We start from the raw sequence: 20,434 nt of genomic DNA on the forward strand, positions 1-20,434 counted from the left end.
GAGTGAGATCTTTTTCACTGATAAAGCCTAATTCCAAAACTTTTGAATTCCAGGGTATAGTCAAGCTACCTGATTGCAGGCAGGCTGACAGAGAGTCATTATTCACAGGGAAAAATGAAGTGTTATTACCTGGAGGTTAATACATGGAAGATGGATATTTAAACCCAACTAATATTCACTAGGTTAAACTGTTTAGAGCTATGGATGCTTTATTGTAAATTTCAGATCATTATGTTTTTGTTAATAAGTTTACTCCCATGATAAGTTAGAGCCTCTAGAAAGCATGTATGTTGAATAATACTCTGGTAGTTAATAATCCAGGGCAACCATTCATGCAAACCTAACTTGCATAATATGCAGTTATCATTAGAAAAATTCTTCAAAGAAACACAAAACTGTTAAAAATAAGCAATATAACTGGTTGAAAAGTGGAAAAAACTCAGTCTTTCAATGGATTGGTTACTCTTTGAATAATTTAACCTGATGTTTGGACAAATTAGTTAGGATATTTTATGTCTTACCAATACTGCTATAGGAGCTCTTCCTTTCAAACTCTACTGCACTATTTCCAGATAATTTCTAATTGTTTTTCACATTTTTTCACTGAATTTATTCTTCAGTGTTTCATTTAAATTTTACCTCAATGTATTTTCTATGATTAAATGAAATGCATATCATCATTTGTTTTTATTAACTCTTTAAGAGATAAAGAATAAGACATTTCTGTCATGGCTCAACAGTTAAAGAATCTGACTAGCATCCAAGAGGACACGGGTGCAGTCCCTGGCCTTACTCAGTAGGTTAAAGATCCGGTGCCGTGAGCTGTTGTGTAGGTCGCAGACGCGGCTTGGATCTGCATTGCTGTGGCTGTGGTGTAGGCCGGCAGCTATAGCTCTAATTCGACCCCTAGCCAGGGAACTTCCATATGCCACAGGAGGGGCCCTAAAAAACAAAACAAAAAAACAAACAAACAAAAAATTACATATATATATTAAAGTTTAAAGATAAAGATAAGTACACTAGGTCTTACAAACTAAAGTGTATACGACCATTGTTTTTTACTTCCAAATGATTCCTTTACCACGACGTTCTTAGTTGTTCACTTGCTTTCAAATATGATTTTACTTTTGAAGAATTCATTCTATTTGGAGTTCCCATTGTGGCACAGTGGTTAACAAATCTGACTAGGCACCATGAGGTTGTGGGTTCGATCCCTAGCCTTGCTCAGTGGGTTAAGGATCCAGCGTTGTCATGAGCTGTGATGTAGGTTGCAGACGCGGCTCTAATCCTGCGTTTCTGTGGCTCTGGCATAGGCCAGCAGCAATAGCTCCGATTGGACCCCTAGCCTGGGAACCTCTCTATGCCACAGGTGTGGCCCTAAAAAGGCAAAAAAAAAAAAAAATTCATTCTATTTGATAACACTTCAATTGATTCATATTTAGCTTCAAATAAAATATTTAATAATTTGAGATAAATTTATTATAAATATTAGGAGGAAAACATTTACCTCCAATTCACATGGTTTGTATTTGTTTTAACTCAGTGGCATTTGTAGTAAGTATCCTAAAGGTTTTGATTATTATATCATAATATAAATTAAATCTAATTTTAATAGACTAAAATCTACATACAGTGATTACATCACTATTTATGACATGAAGTTAGATTTAAAAAAATTATCATTATAAATGTATACCATATTCTGAGTGATAATTTTTATAGATAGCTGTAATAGAAGCATTTGTCTTTTGGTATTTTACGCATACCAACTTATCATTCTAATAATATAATATAAAAGTATAAAGTTGTATAGCAAGAGATTAGGTCTTTAACATTGCAATTACTTAGGAAATTTAGAGTTTTAAAACTGCTTCTGCTAAGTCCTGATTTAATCCTTACTTAATAGATAGTGAAGTAGCCAGCAAACCACTTTACATATTTTTATAGGCAAATAGTACTAAAATTACCAAATAATTTAAAAATTATATTTTTATTCTATTATCCCAAAATATCCAAATAGTGTCTTGGATTTCTTAAGTGAAAAGATTACCGAGGCAGTTTTGCAGAAGAATCAATGAACACAATACTTTAGCATAAACAAACAAGAAAATTAAGGACTCTGCATGTGTTTATTGAATGAATTACCTTCCAGCTTTCCTATTAAGAAAGTGCTGTAGAATACCAGTCATTTCACCTTCAATAATGCAACAGTAATGTTAAGAATCCATTATGTGCATTTTAGTCTCTCAATAGACAACTGTTGAGTGAATGAATGTGTATACAACAATGGTTATCTTTTTGTTTTGCTTTCTTTATATGATTGTTATTGCTATTATTACTATTCTATTCTAATGTAGAGTATTGTGCCAAGGTAGAATAATTTCAAATGAAGACAAGTCTAAGTAAGAGGTTTACTCTCATTCAATCAGCAGTACCAAATGCCAACAATTCCTCTCATAATAAAAAGTAATATTTTTGAATTGTCTGCTTCTGAATACAGGTCTGAAACTGCCTAGAAGTTCTAAAGGTGCAGATTAGCTATCAAAGTTTACAGCACATAATTTTAATTTAGATCTTGTAAAAATTCAAATTCCTGTACTCTGTACTTGCCGATTCTAATTCCATAGGACTAGTTCGATAAGCACTAAGAATCTGTACTTTTAAATGAGTAATCCATATAATTTTTTAGCTGGCAATTCTCAGGCCATTTAACAAATACCAGCCACTTAAATATATAATAACCTTTAGATAACAACTGCTTTGTACCCTATCTGCATTACCCACCCTTAGAGTCATGTCCCCTGAATTCCATTTAATGTTATGTACCTTTAATCAAAGGTAGTGACATAAAAATTGACTATAAAAATATGCATATATTCCTTAAAACAACTATCATGTTATAAAATATTGTATGTCATTAAAATATTTAACATATTTAAAATGTCTCTTGATTCTTGAATGTCAAAAAGAAAACTGAATGTTCAGCTGTAATGTAACAATTATCATTAGTATATTTCATCCTTCTGTTTATCATGATAATTATGTATGTCTATCTCTCTCTGCCAATAACAAATGCATATCAGATTCACTGAGAAAAGAGTTTGAAAATCTACAAGTCCATTCCCTGCTAGAATGGATTCTTATTGAAGGTGTCATGCAATATTAATTTTGAAAGCATTTCCTAGATATTTCAAACTTTAAACCTTCAGCTAAATTAAGAGTCAAGAACCACAGCTATAGGCAGTCATCCCCAGAATGCATATTAATAAAATAATTGCTCTGTTATCAACCAGTTCCTTCCATCATATCTGCATGCACTTAGAGACAAAACTCATAACACAAATTCCAGATTCTCCTGTAAAAGAAAAAAACTACTGTTTCCTCTGTTCAGGACACTTCTGACAGCAAAGTGTGGCTTCTTCCTACACATTGAGCAGTTCTGACACTAAGAGTTAGCTCAGAGCCCACAGGTTAACGGCTTAGTCTCACAAGACTGCCCCTCATTTCTGATACCATTTGCAATTTTGGATATCAAAGCTTCGATCAGTTATAAAATGGGAGTCTCCACAACTCTCTCATCTGTTTTAATAATTTACTATAACAACTCATATAACTCAAGGAAACACTGACATTTGAGAGTTTATTATAAATGATATAATAAAGGATACAGATGAAGCTTTAGGTGAAGAGGTAACCAGGGCAAGATACACGGGGTGTGTATAGAGCTTCCATGGTCACCGTCTCAGCACCTCACTGTGTTCACCAACCTGGAAGCTCTCCACAGACTTTATTTTACAGTTTTTAATAGAGGTTCTATTACTTAATCATAATTTATCAAATCATTAGTCACTTGGTGATTAGCCTAATCCTTTCTTCTCCCCAAGATTGGGGAATGGGGCTGAAAGTCCCACTCTTCTAATCACATGGTGGGTTCCACTAGCACATAGCCCCCATCATCCAAGAGTAACCTCCTTGAAAGGGGCTTTTTATAATAACAAAACATGTTTTTCTCATTCTTATCACTCAAGAAACTACAAGGGTTTTAGGAGTCATGTGCCAGGAATATATATATCATATATCACATAATATATATATAATGGCATGGTGTGATTCTTGGTGCTTTTCCTAACTGACGGTTTTATAAAGACATGGATGGAGGAGATTATTCTGACAAGATTTCTTTCTGATCGTTCTTTCCTCTTTCAAAGCTTCTCTTTGTCTTACTGATGTCTTTCTTTCATCCTAAAGCATCTAATCCCCTCAGCCTCTACCTTGACCTGCCCCTCTTATGTACAGTCACTCAACCCTAGATTGGTAACCCATCCACACCCATCCTCACAAGAACAAAAGCTGCTCTTCTTCCTAGGTACCTTCCTCTTTAGAAGTAAAGACAATGTCTCTTTCGGGTCACTTCAGTAAAATGGAGTCAACTAAAACATGCCTGACTCGAAGGCAGTAAAGTCAATTATGTCCTTAAAGTTAGGAGGTATCAAGAAAAGAAAATTGTGAAATATAAGAGGATCAGAAAATCAGGGTGTCAGAAAGAACAAAGTTCCTATAGATCACTTATACAGAGATCACTTGAATCTATCAGGGCCAGAATAATGAGGGTTGGTATTGCCTCATGGGAGGTTTGCTGTTTAGATAAGGCTTAAATTTCACATAAATCTATCAAGCGGACAGATATAATAAATTAATCTGCATTCAATGAAATGGTAAATATTGACAGAAACATTTGGGCATTTTTGGAAAAAACGTCAGATATTATAGTCATTCATAAATTTCCATTAAAAACAAGCACACCCCCCCAACACACACAAAAATGATTCTTAATTCTAAATCAAGCATGCTCTAAAAACCTCAACACCTTAATTTGTGTGTGGAATTGTGGAATACATGTCACACTGAAACATTTTACGTTTCTTAGCATTCTCTCCTTTGGACATTGCTCAACACAGATACTTTTAAACACCAAAATGGTCTCTAAAAATCTAAATACTCAGGAAAATAGAAATGCTCTAGTCTTGTGTCTTTTTTTCTCAAAGTACAGATTCTATTAAGATGATAAAAGACACATAAGACAGATACACCTATAAAACATAAAAGATACACTATTAAAAAATAAAGATTTATTTCAAATACATTGCTCTAGCTTAAGTAACCAAGCACTTAGGCAAATGTTTCCGATGTTTAGGCATAAGCACTCATTTTGCTATGCGAGGTCATGTGTTTGGAAACGACTGTCTAAGTCAGAGTATTTTGCCCCGAGAGTCTTCATTCAGAGTATTTTCCAGTGGTGTCACAAGTAGATAAATGCACCTAATTACTAGATTGTACATCCTGATATATGTTTATATGACTATGCAAACAACCCACCAAATGTATAATTTTCTCTTCTTAAAAAAACATAGTAATTTAAATGCAAAAGATATGTTAATCAGCATTATCATTGAGATTTTTCATATGTCAAGTTAGGATGCTTGGAACGATCATTTTGCTGTCAGCAATAAAGCAGCTTACACTGGAAATCCATTATGGAAATCATCTCAACAATCTCAGTAAAAAAGAACTCATAGTCAGCATGGTGCTGGCTTTTATATAATAGTAGTAATAATATGGTACCTACAAAATGTTTCCAACCTGAGCAGGAAGAGGTTAATTAAGTCCAGGCTATGTAATACTATAGAAAAGAGGTGATAAAACAACTAGAAGGGCAAAATTTGAAAATGAAGGGGGTAAATAGGAAATGCTCTTCCAAATCACTGTACAAGTTCTTTGGAAATAGAAGCAGTCATTGCAATATGAAAATGTGAAGTTGAGGGATATAATCATACAATGACTCATGGGGAGTCATAGCATAAGGATGCTCCCATTAGCATTTCTTGCAGTAATTGTTATTTTAATTGGCTGAAATAAACTATAATGCCTCAGGCTAGTGATAATAACTGTTTAAGTTGGCAGGTTTTTCCCTTTAGGAAAGGGATCCATTAAGTAAGTTTGTACTTTAAATTAAAAAAAAAAAAAAGTATTGTTACTCATTATCAATGCAATATAGTCTGGAAACTCTTTTCCTTGTGTCCCTTCCATCAAACTATCACAACTCAGATGTATGTTTTATCTTCAGACAGACAAGTTTCACTTGGGGGGGAGTGGTATTTCCTAACTAGGAATTTATGAACAAGTGCCTCTAACATCCACTTGTGCCTTCCCACTTCTCCAAAGCTATGAAAACGCTAAGGCATTGCTATTTTGTTATGTATTCTAATTACTTAAAAAGGTGAGTATCTATAAACTTTTGGGAATCTGCATCCTTTAAAAATACAATCATTTCATTTCTGATACATTCAACTGTATACTTTCTGAGTACAAAACTGTGCACTGATTGTAAAAGGTTTAGGTATAAATGCTGTTCCACTCGAGTTTAAAATTAATGTAATGAGATGCATTTAAATTTTATAAACTGGTAGAAAAAAACAGAAGTGCTATTTAAGAAATCTAATTATTTTATCTGGATATGGGCTGAATTTCAGTTTGGGAATACAGAGATGGAACCCCTTAGGAGTAAAATGTGTTAGTTCAGAAAAGAGGTCATGAAAGCTTGAGCAAGGGATTGGTTGCAGTGGGATTCTGCAAAAAATAGGTAAAATATTTGATTTGAAAGTAGTGTAAATGACTAATTGTGTAATCAGAATAGAAAAAAAGAGATGAGGGATCAAAAAATAGTGATATAAATGGTAGAACGCCTGGGAGACCAAGAGAATAAAAAAAATAAATAAATAGAAAAGAAATAAAAAGATGATTAGCTCATATTGGCGTTTTAAATCAATGGTAAACATTTGTTTATTATGTAGAGGTCTACATTTCTAGACATTTGAGAGTAAGCAGGAAAGCAGTAGAAGAAAGTTACAGTTATAGATTCATTTCTGAGAGACTACAGATACTGCTTTGGCTTCTAAAAAGATACAATGTAAATATTATTGAGAAAACATAGTATACATGTAACAATTCAGAAAATTGTCTACCATAAAACTTTATAAATTATGCCAAGAGGTTGACTATTCAAGCAATGTAAGTTCATAAATAGTTTTGTGATTTCATGCATCGTGGTTTGATAATGTGAGAGGTGAATACAGAGTTTTTCCATACCTCCCAAAAAATTGAACAGTGAAATATTCTCAGAACAAAACTGACATCTGATTTATTCTGTAAAATCCTTAAGCTGCTTGCTTTCCTCAGAAGACTCCCTCCAGAGTTGCTCCTATGTTTCACCTTTTTAACAAAGGCTTGAACTAATGGCTAGTGTTTCTCCTCCCACCACCTTATCATAGCAAGTTGACCTTAGATGGCTCCACATCTTACAGGATCTATATCACCTTCATTTGAATCTAAATTCCATTTCTTTTTAGGGAATAGATCTGTAATTCCTTCTGGGGTTTAGCAAATTTACCATGAAACATCCCAAAAGAGACCAAGAAAGCGAGAGAGTGGAAACAAAACAAAACAAAACAAAAAAACAGCCAAATGATATATGGCAGAATCTAAGAAGCAGACTTAAAATAAGTACAATTAACTTGATATGGCTTTCCTTTAAGTCTGGAAATCACACACACACACAAAAAAACCCTAACATTTGACACATAATCTTTGCTTGATCAAACTTTAGTCTCCTCAAGCTTCATCTAGATACTTCTTTGCAAAATCTCAATCTAGCAAGAACCTTGATTAAGTCAGTTTGATCATAATCCCCACCCTTGATATCTGATCAGGTCCCTCATCCTCCACAATCTCCCAGATGAGGTCTGCTCTCTCTGCTCTGTTTTCAACAAAAATTCTGTTCAGCCATTTTACACTCCTGAGGTTTCCTCCTGGAAGTTTTCTAGCCACTGGCCTCTATCCTGTTCCTTGGCTATCAATTTCCACTTATCCATGTCTAATTAGGAGCTGAGTCCGATCTCCCCCCCCCACGGTGACATCCCATTACAGTGGTCTTTGAATCGATGTCCGTGGTCTTAATAAAGCCTGCCTTACCATCTCTAACAAGCGTCATTGAATGTTTGTATTTTTAACACCTATTATTATGCTTAAGCTATCTCATGCAGATGATGGAACAAGAGTAACTGAAAATTATATCCACTTTACCCTGTTTTGATTTTCACGAACTGAATCACTCTATTTTCCAGAAAACCAGAATCTGCATTCTCATAGAGGTTCAGAGGCTAGACGTAAATGTATCAAAATGGCTGTTGACTGACTACATCATGGAAAGCAAACTTATTTAGAATAAATAAATCACCTGCAGGGTTCCCAAAGAAGAAGCAACGTATAAACTATTGTATTTTCAACGAAATAAATTCATTCAAGTTAGAAGGACTCTAGTAAGATTGTTCCAAGTTTGAAAGTTAATTTTATGTATTTTTACAGCTTAGAAATAAGAGAAAAACAAAACTCTCTTTCCTATGAAGGACATTTGTAGAAAATCTTAAAAGAAATGTAGGTTGAAGGACCTACCTGTGGTAAAGAACAGGTTTTCTGATGATTGGAGCCAAAATGAGGATTTCTTGCAGACTGAGGTTTCTTAAAGTGCTTCAGGGTCCCTGTCTGCTATTTTCTTATCTAATGTATCTTCACCTCTCAGCCCTTAATGACAGTGTTCTAAGGACCTAAAAGGGGGGAAAAAAGACATTTTTGAAAAGACTGCTGAGCTACAGCAAAGTCACCTTGTACTTGCTTCAGATGTTGTGCACTCAGGAATATAAAACAGAAACATCTTGTTACAGCAGTCAACTTGCTGAATATATGTTCAGGGTGGAGAGGCTAGGACACATCCGACTAGTATAAAAATGGGGAGAAGAGACTCTAATTGTATATATGAGGCGAGTTTGTTTTCAAGAATTGCTTTTATAAAGTATGCTGCTATATTTTATTTGAGAAAGGAAGTGGCAGGCATGAGAGGAGGTGGGGAGAAAAATGTAAGCAAGATCATTATTAAATATATATTTATTCAGTGACCACTGTGCCCAGTTATAATGAACAAGATTTAGATTATGTCTTTCCAGAGTTTCCAGTTCATCTGGGTAAAATATTAGAAAATATGCAATTATAACACAATGGGAAAGTGTGAGGGTAGTAGGTGATGCACATGATTATGGCGGAGGCTACATGTTTCTTAAATTCGGGAGGTGAGAAAAGGGTCAAGGAAGACTTCCCAGGAGAACAAAAGAACTGCCAACCAGAGAGCTGAAGGAAGTGTCCTGGTTAATGGAGTTAGAAAACTGATGACACAAAAAGAGAAAATTATATACAAGAGGAGGGAACTGCAAGAGCTTGAAGGTGTAAGAAAGATCTAGGTCTAGGAGAATGAGCAGACAGACCCCAACGTGACTTCTATGCCCTGTTTAAGAGGAGGGACCTGGACCTATAAATTACAATCAGATTTTGAGCAATAAAAGCAATGATTCTTGGAGCATCAGGCTCACTGGGGACCTTATGAAAATGTTACCAAATTACTTTTACCAGTTTAAACTCATTAATAGAAGTTTCTCTAAAGTTAAAGTGTCTCACTTTAATGTGTTTTTGGATCTAAATCAAATGAATATATGTAATATATGTATTTTTTTTAAGAAACCAGCTTTTATTTTTTAGAGACTGAACAAAGAAACAAGTTTTTCTTTGGACTTGGCTAAGCTGTGATGCTGATAAGAAGGCTGTTTGCAAATGGACCAGTTTGTGTCCACAGAGTAATATATATAGGCACCCATATAAATATGCATACACATATGTATACATATATATGCTTTTCTTTCCTTTCTTTTTGTCTGACCCTCTTATATTTTGGAACTGTGCTGGCAAACTGTTTAGGAATTTGTAATACTTTTGCAAAATGAGTTATTTTTACCTAATGAACATATGCAACAGGCATTTAGCAAAAGAGTTTCAAAAAGTTCTATCAAGTATTAAAATCTATTTGATCTAAAGTTGTGAAACAAAGTCATTCAAGTGTATCAACCTACTCATTGGTTTGAAAAGTGAATTTGCATAATCCTCTATGTAAACTGAGCTTTTCAACTAGTTTTCCTGGGAGAGACAGAGGGAGGAGAGGTCCATGTTTGAAATGCATAAGCAAGTGGTAACTCTTCAAATTTCAGTCTTCTCATAAAGGGAGAATGAGATACCACATGGGTCTGCTTCCCTCCCTGATAACTTCAAAGCTCCATCCAATTATCTTTTACCTTAAACACAAGACAAAAAGAACTTTTAGAGAGGAGATACTGTAGGTGGTGGGTCACAGTGAAACCTGTGTTTTCCTTACCACAAGAAAAACTGCTGAATCTATAGGTAGATTTGTTCCCATAAATCAACTGTGTATAACAGGTTTAAGGTACGGTGCCATCAACTTGGATTATATTGTTATGTGCATTTCAAGACTTGATCAGTGGTCTAAAAACTATAATACTGAATTGAAAATTGAATTAAATCAGAATCCTACAGATTAGAACTGAAGAGTTAAGCTCTGGACAATGACTATTATTTACACACTAGATTCTTATAAATCCCTAGTCATTGGTAATACATGGACAATACACTCTCTCCTTTAATGCCTTTAACTCATGGTCATATTATACTACATTTTAAATGCTATTACTAATCATCATGTTACAGGATCTGAGTGAAAAAAAAATTCTGCTTCTCATTTTAAAAAATCCCCCCAAAAAATGATGCAGTAAAAACAAACAAACAAAAAACAACAAAAAAACCAGCTGTTTTAAAATTTTTAATCCATTTTTATGGTTTTAGTCAACATAAAAATATGTTTGTGTTGTTATACGTATGGTATATTTACTATGTTCTTGAATTGGTCAGAGAAAATGGTTTGTTTTCCTCTCAAGGAAGCTTGCTATAGCCGAAGTGTATTGTGTTTGCCTACATAAAGCTATCTTCTTTCTTTTGTAAATAGATGACCTCAATTACTTCTAGAGACCACACTGCCCTAGTTGGACTAAAATTTGGGTAGGACATTAATTTGAGGTGCAGACTATAGCATTAGTATAATATGAATGGAATATGACCTAAATTAAGTCAACCAAAATATCTCTCAGGAATGTGAGTCCTGAGGACAACGAACTAATAGGAAATGGTTTATTCCTTCCATGCCAGTGGAAACCTGGTGATTCTTTTCATTTGTTTTAAATTACCAGATCTTAGAAGTCACCTTATCTCTATCTTTCTTGAAGTGTGGTAGTTCTATTTTCCTAACCACTCCATGCCTCATGTATTAGAAAAAAAAACAACTTTTTTTTTGACTCAAGTTACCCAAAGGTAGTTTATATTGCTTGGAACCAAAGTACCCCACTGACACAAAGACTAATAGCAAAACCCACAGGGGAGGAAGCATGTGCTTAAAAAACTATATTATTTAAAAAAAATTAAATACCATAAGGGGGAAAAATACAATAGGAGGAAAAAAAGAGGGAGAGCTAGCTCATATTTGCTTTAAAATAACTTTTATGGAGGAAATAAAGAATGGATGGGATTTTCAGAAAAGCTAATGAGGCTCAGAGTCCATCTAACAAGGAGAAAGCAACATCAGCAAAGGGATGAAGGGAAGACAAGTTCAAGATGGGATTAGAGGTTAGGAACAAACTTGGTTCACACAGACATCAGAAAGAAATGGAAAAAAAACTTTGGGAAGGAAGGTTTGTCCATTTTTAAAATAAGTGTTGGTTGTAATTCTGTGATTTAACGGTGAATAAGACAGAGGTGTTACATGCTTTCAGGAAACTTACATTTCCCTAGAGGGGAGAAACAAATGGCTAACACAAACATTCTACAAAGAATAAAATACTTTAAAAATGTGTTAAATTGTGTGAAGGAAACAGGCAGCTAAGACAGAGAAACTAAGGGCATGGATGGGCAGCAGGTGGAGGGAGGACTGAAAGAGGATGTGATATTACTTAGACAAGAACTGAACCATAGGAAGAATATTGGATCAATGGGGCATTCCAGGCGAAGGAACAGAAAATATGGATGTCCTAGGGAAAGAATACTGACTTTTTCTTAGAATTGATTGAAGACAACTTCAGTAAGGTCAGCAAAGGAGAGTGTAGCATAAGACAATGCCGGAGAAATAGGCAGGTGTCAGATCCTATAGGTTTTTATGCCTCAGAGAGGGGCTTGAAATTTATTTCAAATTTATGAGTAAAAAAACTACACTTAATAAAAATCAATTTAATGGTTTTGGAGAGGGGGCAGTTTGTCTTGAATGATGAATTAATTACGGGTAATGAAGAAATATGAGAAATCAAAAAGGAGACGGATGACAAAATGAGAGATTTAAATATGAGCACGAGGTAGATTTTTCAATTCAGTACACAATTTAGAACTACTGAAAGTACTTCTTATAGTAATGACTACCTTCCAAAATGATATCATCTATAATACATATTCCTACCTCTAATCTACTGTAGGTTTTATACTTCCTATCATGTAGTTTAACACTTAATTTACATGCTGACTATATATGTATATTTTACATTACATCTTGTTTCCCAACTAGATTGAAAACATCTTGAGGGCAAGGTCTGTGCCATAAAATGTCTGTATCTTTCCATTACCTGGCTTATATTTGATATGAATATGAACTAGTAATACTAATAAATATGTATTTAATGCTTACTATTTTCTGAGCACTGTTCTAAGGGCTTCATGTGCATAATTTGATTTAATCCTCATTCCAAACCTATAAAGAAGGCCCTGTTATTATTTTACAGATGAAAAAACCTGAATTTACCATGATTAACTCCCTTGTCCACTTGTTACAAATTGACTGATTGACTTATAAGTTTTGCATATGAAAAAAAAAGTATCTGGTCAGATAGGCTATTAGTCAAAGCATTTTGAAAGAATACATGTGAATGGTGTTTGTAAAATATTAAACCACTTCCTGGTCCTACTGGGAATCAACCATGAATCTGTTCCTTGTGATAAGAACCCCAAATGGTTTCCTCTATCTGCATGTGCTAGCTATTTCTGACTATGTATATCATTTAAATGGAAGTGTTTATTTAATACAGAGACACTACCTCACTTACACTCTCATTTAACTAAGCCAAATCATATTTTTCCCACCACTAAATCAAAAAGACGCATACTGATTCTACAGTGGTTGTGGAGGGCCCATGTTGTTGAGAGCCTAAGCACTTCTAACATCTAAATATGTATGCAGAAATACCTATCAGAAAATGATTGTGACACAGATTATGATCGTGATCTAATTATCTCAATAGATACAGATGCAATGAAATTTAAAAGAGAAAGGAGAGAGCGATATGAAAGGGGGAAATAACACACACAAATGGGAATTAGAAGAGAACATAAAGGCTGTCAAAGAAAATGACTGTGGGCTCACTACAGGAGGATACAAAAAGGAAAACAAAAACACAAATAATTTAGAGTCTACCCTCAGGCACACAAAGAGAAAAAAACAATGGAGGAATTTTAATTGGGCAAAAGTGCTCTAAATATTTGCTTAAAACTATTTCTCTCCTTAAAACACAACCAGAGTGATGACATGCTTGACATTTGCTCACAATCCATTTTCCTCCTCCAAAGTTTAAATTTTGTAAACAGGCAATTCCAGTTTCTATTTTGGTTCACATTCTGAATGCAAATCAATATAGCCCACACCCCCTTAGGAAGAGAGCATTTAAATTACAAGTGAAAGATGGCATTAAAATAAATATCAACACACCAATTTGTATAAAAAAATCAGACAAATCAGACAAGACGTTTAGCACTAGGAGGAGCAAAGATGAAGAAAAAGGGAGAGGTGGAGAAGGAGGAATAGGAAAGATACCTACCACAACCACCCCCCCTCCTCAGGCCCTGATGCTTTTGAAAATGTTTAGATTTGCCCTGGAGTAATCAATCGCTGCTCTCTAGCCCTGTTTAAAATCTCTTCCACTTGCCCCCTCACTCTCAGCCCTACTCCTAATTTGGTGAAGGTTTCTGGGCTTATAGAAAACTGTGTCATTCACAAATATTAGGATAACAACAGGCTGATTAATAACTGCTTTGAAAAGCTAAATTTTGGTGATAGACCACATAAATCTCTGTGAGACTTCGGCTCTGCAGCCTGTAGCAGTGATAAAGCTTGGTCTTAGTTTCAGCTGAAATTCTTTAGGAGCTCTGGCTAAGCAGGGCCACAAGGAAAATGTCATTAGAGGCATTCATATTTTCTTAATGGACAGGTAGAGACTTGGATTAGGAAAACTCTGCAAATTATCATGGGCTTTTTGAGTAAAGTAGGAAAAAGTGGTATAATAACGTGAATGAAAATGCTTTTAAAATATCATTTAAATGCAGTCTTCAATTCCTCAAAAATTTAGAGAATTAGTCACCTGTTGCCTCATTTAGTACTCAAAATTCAATTTAGCCTAAAGCATTCTAATAAATATAAAAGACCCTGGAGATATATGAAAATAACATTGTGTAAACATCATATGGCTTCACAATTTGGGGCCAATTTACATGTATTACATTTTTTTTCTTTTATGTGTTACAAATCATTCTTTTTAATTTTAAGCTTTTTTTCCCCTTTGGTTATACATTTTTTTTTTCACTACACAAGATTTACTTTTTTGTTTTTTAAGGGAATACTAATCCAAATATCACAGGACACTAGTGTTTAATAAGCTTAATTTAAGAAATGGTACCTTACGATTTTTTTTTCTCCTCTGGATCAAACACTATTACTGAGAAATTTGGTTAAGGAAGCAACACATCATAAGACATGCAGGTTTTATACTAGAAGCTGAAGATGAAATGCAAGGGAAAACTGATTGCACAAAATTAAAGCCCTTAAACATTCTGGTAGAATTTAAAAAAAAAAAAATTCTGGAAATTTCTGAAAACCAGCCCCTCTTCTCACCAATGGACCAAACTGGGATTTTTATCTCAAACCTTACAGCGCTTCTCTATTTGTAACTTTTTCTATGGTTTACAATAAAGTTAGTGAACTGCTGTGCCAATAGGAAAGATCCTGGAACATGACTATCTTGGTTCTAAACCACATTCTACCCCTTACTAGCTTTTTGACCTCTGGCAAGTAACTTAACTTTCCAATACCTCAGTTTCCTCATCTGTAAAATGGGAATGATTCTAGTGCCTACATTATAAAGTGGTTAGGTTGGTGTTTGTAAAGGGGTTAGAAATAGGACTAGGGCATAGTGATATTATGTAAGTGTTTAGTAAATAAACATACAGCATTAAAAATTACACCATCAGGAAGTTCCCATTGTGGCTCAGTGGTTAACAAACTTGACTAGGGACCATGGGGTTGCAGGTTCAATCCCTGGCCTTGCTCAGTGGGTTAAGGATCCGGCGTTGCTGTAATCTGTGGCATAGACCGGCTGCTACAGCTCCAATTGGACCCCTAGGCTGGGAACCTCCATATGACACAGGGGAAGAAAAAGAAAAAATTACCTTGTCAGTAAGTATCCATTAGGTATCTATGTTAGTCCTGGTCATGTTACATACCATGGACAAGGGAGAAAAGCTCATCTTTGGATTGTTGAGCTTATGCACTAGGAAAAAATAAGTGGGCATGTAAACAAATAAGCAGACATTGATGGAGCTAAGTGCTATAAGAAATAAGTGTTAAGTGACAGAGACAGAGGAGGAGTTCTGATCTGGGAAAGCTCTTGCAGGGCCTGGGGCTTGAGCTGAGAAGGCAGAGTCCAGGCATAAGAAACAAGACCTCTAAGAACTCAGTGACTGGAATCCTTGTCCTATTCCTGGACAGAAAGGATGCCTGGGCATGGAACACAGAGAAGGAAGGGGAGAAGGAAGATAATGTCAGAAAAACAAGCAGGGGTTCCATTGGCAGAGCTTGGATTTTGAACTTTCTTTTTTCTTTTTTTTCCTTTCTAAGATTTTTATTTTTTCCTTATACTTGATTTATAGTGTTCTGTCAATTTCTACTGTACAACAAAGTGACCCAGTCATATATATATATATATATATTTTTTTTTTTTTTTTCCCCTCACAAAATCCTCTATCATGTTCTACCACAAGTGACTAGATACAGTTCCCTAGGCTATACAGCAGGATCTCGTTCCTTAACCACTCCAAATACAATAGTTTGTATCTATTTCTTTTAAGTTCCATAAGCTGCTGCAGGATTTAAAACTAAGGATCAAGTTGACCTGGTTTAACTGTCAATAATAACACACTGATTTCTGAATTATGACTGAAATTCAATGTCCATCATTTGACACTTTTTACACTAGTTTGTTGTTTTTGATCCTAAGCTGTACCTTGTTTTTTCGCTGACAAATGCAGAAGATACTTGCTTGGAAGATATGTGTGTATATATATATACACACACATATATATCCATCTATCTATATACATCACTAACAGATTTTACTTATTGCTTCATAGCTACATTCATCTAGTTCCCCTTAAATCTAGTTTTATTTTCTTCTCTCACCGTATTTCACTCATCCAAATTCTACGTGATAATTTCTCTTTAGTTTTATTTTTTGCCTTATAAACCCTGAGTAGGATCACATTTATGCAGGAGCCATAGGCAACTACCTACATTTTTGAGACTTAGGGGGCACTAAACAACTTTTACATGATAAAAACCTTCTTTATTACTCGTCTATTGTGGTACTTAAAACTCCTAACCTTAGATTTATTGCCTTGGGTTGCAAAGGTGAATTGTCGGAGGAAAGAGTGCATACTTTTCTCAGGAGAGAGAAATAAGAAAAAGGGTCTTTATTACAAAAGCTGAAAAGAATAAAAGCAGATGAGGTCTGGGAGAATGAGATAGGGAATGGAGGCGATTGCACAGAATAGGAGTTCTAAGACATTGGCCCCAGTCCCATAAGAAGGCCCCATCCAGTTGGCTAACTCTTTATATACCCTGCCTTGATCTGCACATGATTTTTGAATCATGAAGTGGATGTTCGAACGTTTTGCATTTAAATATATTTTCCAAAGCTGCTAATCACATAATCCTGTTTTCCCTGTTCTACTTTAGATGAACTCTACTACTTTCTACCAGTACCACTCTGATTTTCCAAATTCCTAAAAGCTGTTCGACTTTTTAAAAACTGTCTTGGAATAAGAGAGGCATATGATGTTAGGAAAACACAGAGATACACTCCTCAAAATTGAGACTTAGGAGAAAAAAAAAATTCAACTTAAATAGTTATTGTGCAAATAACTGATGAGCAAAGTGAGGAACACTGGGGTAGGGTTTCTCTCCTCAGGAGAAGGTCTTCAATTCAAGGTTTTCATTTCTTCCTTACATTTGACTCTGTGTGGTTTTGAAAACATGTGGTGCTTGTTTGCTTAAATGACTTGAAAGTTTTGAGCATAGTTTGCTGGTTGGTTGAGGGTATTTATCACAATATTCAAATACAAAATATTTAAATCTACACCAATATTGTTTTGCCAGTAAAACCCGGTAGAAGAAACCACATATTGCATGAAGAATATCAGGGTAAGGACACAATAAAATACTAAATTGTAAATTGGTTAGGCTTTTAAAAATAAGTAAAACAAAATATTTCGTCAAAAATGGGTTGAAGTTAGCATTTAAAAAATGTTGTGACCATGATCTTACTAGAATGTTTTCTTCTAAACTCTGTTTCCAAATTCAATAATTATTACTTTCTCTTCTTTTGTGATTTTTTGCCTTAATTTAAAAAAATCCTTTGATACTCGAATACCCAAAAGCTATGCTGGTTAAACCTTAATATCATCCTTTGGTATGCTCCAATTTTAACAAGAAATTAGGGACTTGTTTTTGGCATCCAGGAGCTTCCCTACTTAGATGAGTGAGCTGATTAATGGCACTCATATTTTAGCCTTATGAATTACATGATTTCTTACAGTCTCATGACTTTTAATAACTTAATCTCTTTTATTCTTTTCAGTTTTTATAATAAAGACCCTTATTTCTTTAAACTCAAACCAGAGAATTGTGTGTATATATAGTGTTAGTTTCCCTGAGTCTATGTTAAATTAAATATTGACTTTGCAAGCTCTATATCATTTATTATTTACCATTCTCAATCTGTGGAATTTATTAAAAAATTGATAAGAATGCCTGGTGGTGAAATCCCCACGGGTGTCAAATTGGATGACCCAACCAAGCCAATTACAAAATTGACAAATATATGGTTACCTCGATAAAAATGACATAATCTGATTTTTAACAGGGGCTTGTATTTTTTAAAGACACTTTGAGACATTTTCTTTGAAGGAATAATCTTCTTCAATTTTAGAAAACCATTTTTTTTTTTTTCTTTTCAGAAAATTGCTTTCTTGTGAGGCTTGTTAGCCTTTCTGTTCTTTCTGCCTTTTTCCAGAAGTTGATTTCTCATTCTTCGGCACTTTAGAAAATGTTGGGAGAGAATTTCAAGTATTTAAAAAAAATATTTTTAGTAGATTTACCTTTTGTGCAAAGTGTCAGACAGTTCAAGGGGGCACCCTGAGCTTTCTCACATCTTTTGTCAGTGGAACAGAATTTCATTCCTAAAGAACAATTGTTCACATTACAAAAATAAGCCTCCTACATAGGTGCCCTTGCTGATAGCCTCCAGAGAAAGGATAAAAAATAAATGATCCTATAGACTGATTAATCTACTCTCTCCCCTCACCAAATCTAGGGCTCTCAGGAAAGCTGTAATGAAGGGTTCTGTAGGGAAAAATGCTTTGCAGTTTTCCCAAATAGTTCTTAAACTTTAACCATACGACTGTTTTCTAATTTAGCTTCTGTGAACAGAGGTCATACAAGAGCAAAAAGTCAAATGAAATAAAGTAGTCTTGAAACTAATGTGCAAAACATTTGTTACTGTCCTTATAAACCCACAATGTTAAGGATATTACTAGCCTTAAAAGAAAGGAGGAGGGGACTTACCTTCAATTCTACATAATTTATCAAAAACTCTTTCCCTCTGTTGCTCAATGTATTGGTTCATATATATATATATATATATTTAGCATGGTTTCTCAGGCCGAGCTGCACATTAGAATCCCTTGGAGAACTTCTAAAATGTACCTCTGTTAGAATTTCAGCCCCAGAGAATCTGCTTTAATTGTCCCCCAAGTAGGAGCAGCCTTTGGCACCTGTTAGTGTTTCCCCAGGTGCTTCTAAGGTGCAGCCATGATTGAGAAATATGGGCTTAGGTGGATGCCTCTTCATTCAAATGTACACCTGAAAATAACTGAAAGGTAAAATTAGTAGGAAGAATTTTTCTTTCCGAAGAGGCTTATCTGGGAATGGTTGGCTGTGTGCTTCACTGCTATTTGTTTTTTTGAGCTATGTAATCACTCACTCCATGTTTTTATTATTAGTCCTAATATCATTATTTAATGGTAGTATCACAGCTTCTGGAACACATCTTTCAATTAATGAGTAAATTGACAGATACATTTAGATTCTTTGCTCTAAGGAAGATCCCAAACAAATATTTTTAAACTTCATCCCTGAACTCAGGGTACTTACCCATGTCTAAGGTGTTGTCCTACGCATGATTCCTACACATAGCACTGCCGCCAAGGGGTGGGTGAATCACCTAAGCCACCCCTCGACCCAACCCAAGGATCAACCCCTGCCCTCACCTATTTAAAGGGCCAGCCCACCCCTCCTCACTCCTGATCAAGGGCACCTGTACCTTGTTCTCACTCCTTTGTGCTGTAGCACTCAGGAGTCCCAGTAAAGCCTTTTGCCTGAATTTCTCTGGTCTCTTCTGGATTTCTATTGATTAAAGAGTCCAACAACCCTGATCATTAAGAAAGTCATAAATAGATACAGGTGACATCTGTTAGGAGGTGCTGTACTCTATCACTGAACACATTGTAGTCAAACTCTGTGACACTGGATAGGCAAAAAACTTTATGTCACTCCCGTTTTTGCCTTCCAGGTAACTCAATACCCCATGATCAGAAACGTGGGATAGCAGAGGCTGTATTAGGTAGCGTCCCTTCTACAGTGGAGAGTGTTTTGCAATGAGGTGTCATTGCACCAGTAATTGGCAGGTTACACCTGTGTAACAATAGAGATTAGTAATAACCTGTGTTTAATCTTTGAACAGCAATGCCAATATGACTCAAAATTTTGTTATAATAAAATGAGTAAGAGTATTGGCTCTGGAGGAAGACCCCTAGACTCTAAGATTTCCTATTTGTGTGTGCTCAAACTAACAATTTAATCTGTAATCCTCCATTTTTCCTATTCCTAAACTGTAAATAACAATACTAGTACCTAGTTTGGATTTTTAAAATTTATTTTTATTTATTTTTTTTTGTAAAATTACATTCTGGAATCTATATCATGTGCTTAATGGTATACCTGGTACTTTTGAGTCCTCTAGAAAATACTAGTTTATAGTTTTTATTGCTTTGTTGCTATTCTATTATT

At 34.9% G+C, this 20,434-nt stretch overlaps 1 protein-coding gene across 2 annotated transcripts in view; it reads right to left on the reverse strand.

The window, feature by feature from the left end:
* Positions 1 to 20,434, reverse strand: part of LOC146395649 (uncharacterized) — a 2,307,895-nt gene that overhangs the window by 1,267,315 nt on the left and 1,020,146 nt on the right. For both annotated transcript variants that reach the window (XR_014830901.1, XM_085001861.1), the window contains one exon: positions 8,509 to 8,660. The gene's annotated coding sequence lies outside the window, so the exon portion shown is untranslated. The remainder of the gene's footprint in view (positions 1 to 8,508; positions 8,661 to 20,434) is intronic.

This window comes from Sus scrofa, chromosome 16 (genome assembly GCF_054392235.1).
Source record: "Sus scrofa isolate SSC_HxYL_T2T_F1_AM1 chromosome 16, Sscrofa_HxYL_maternal_Yorkshire_Landrace_v2.0, whole genome shotgun sequence".
Taxonomy (NCBI): Eukaryota; Metazoa; Chordata; class Mammalia; order Artiodactyla; family Suidae; genus Sus; species Sus scrofa.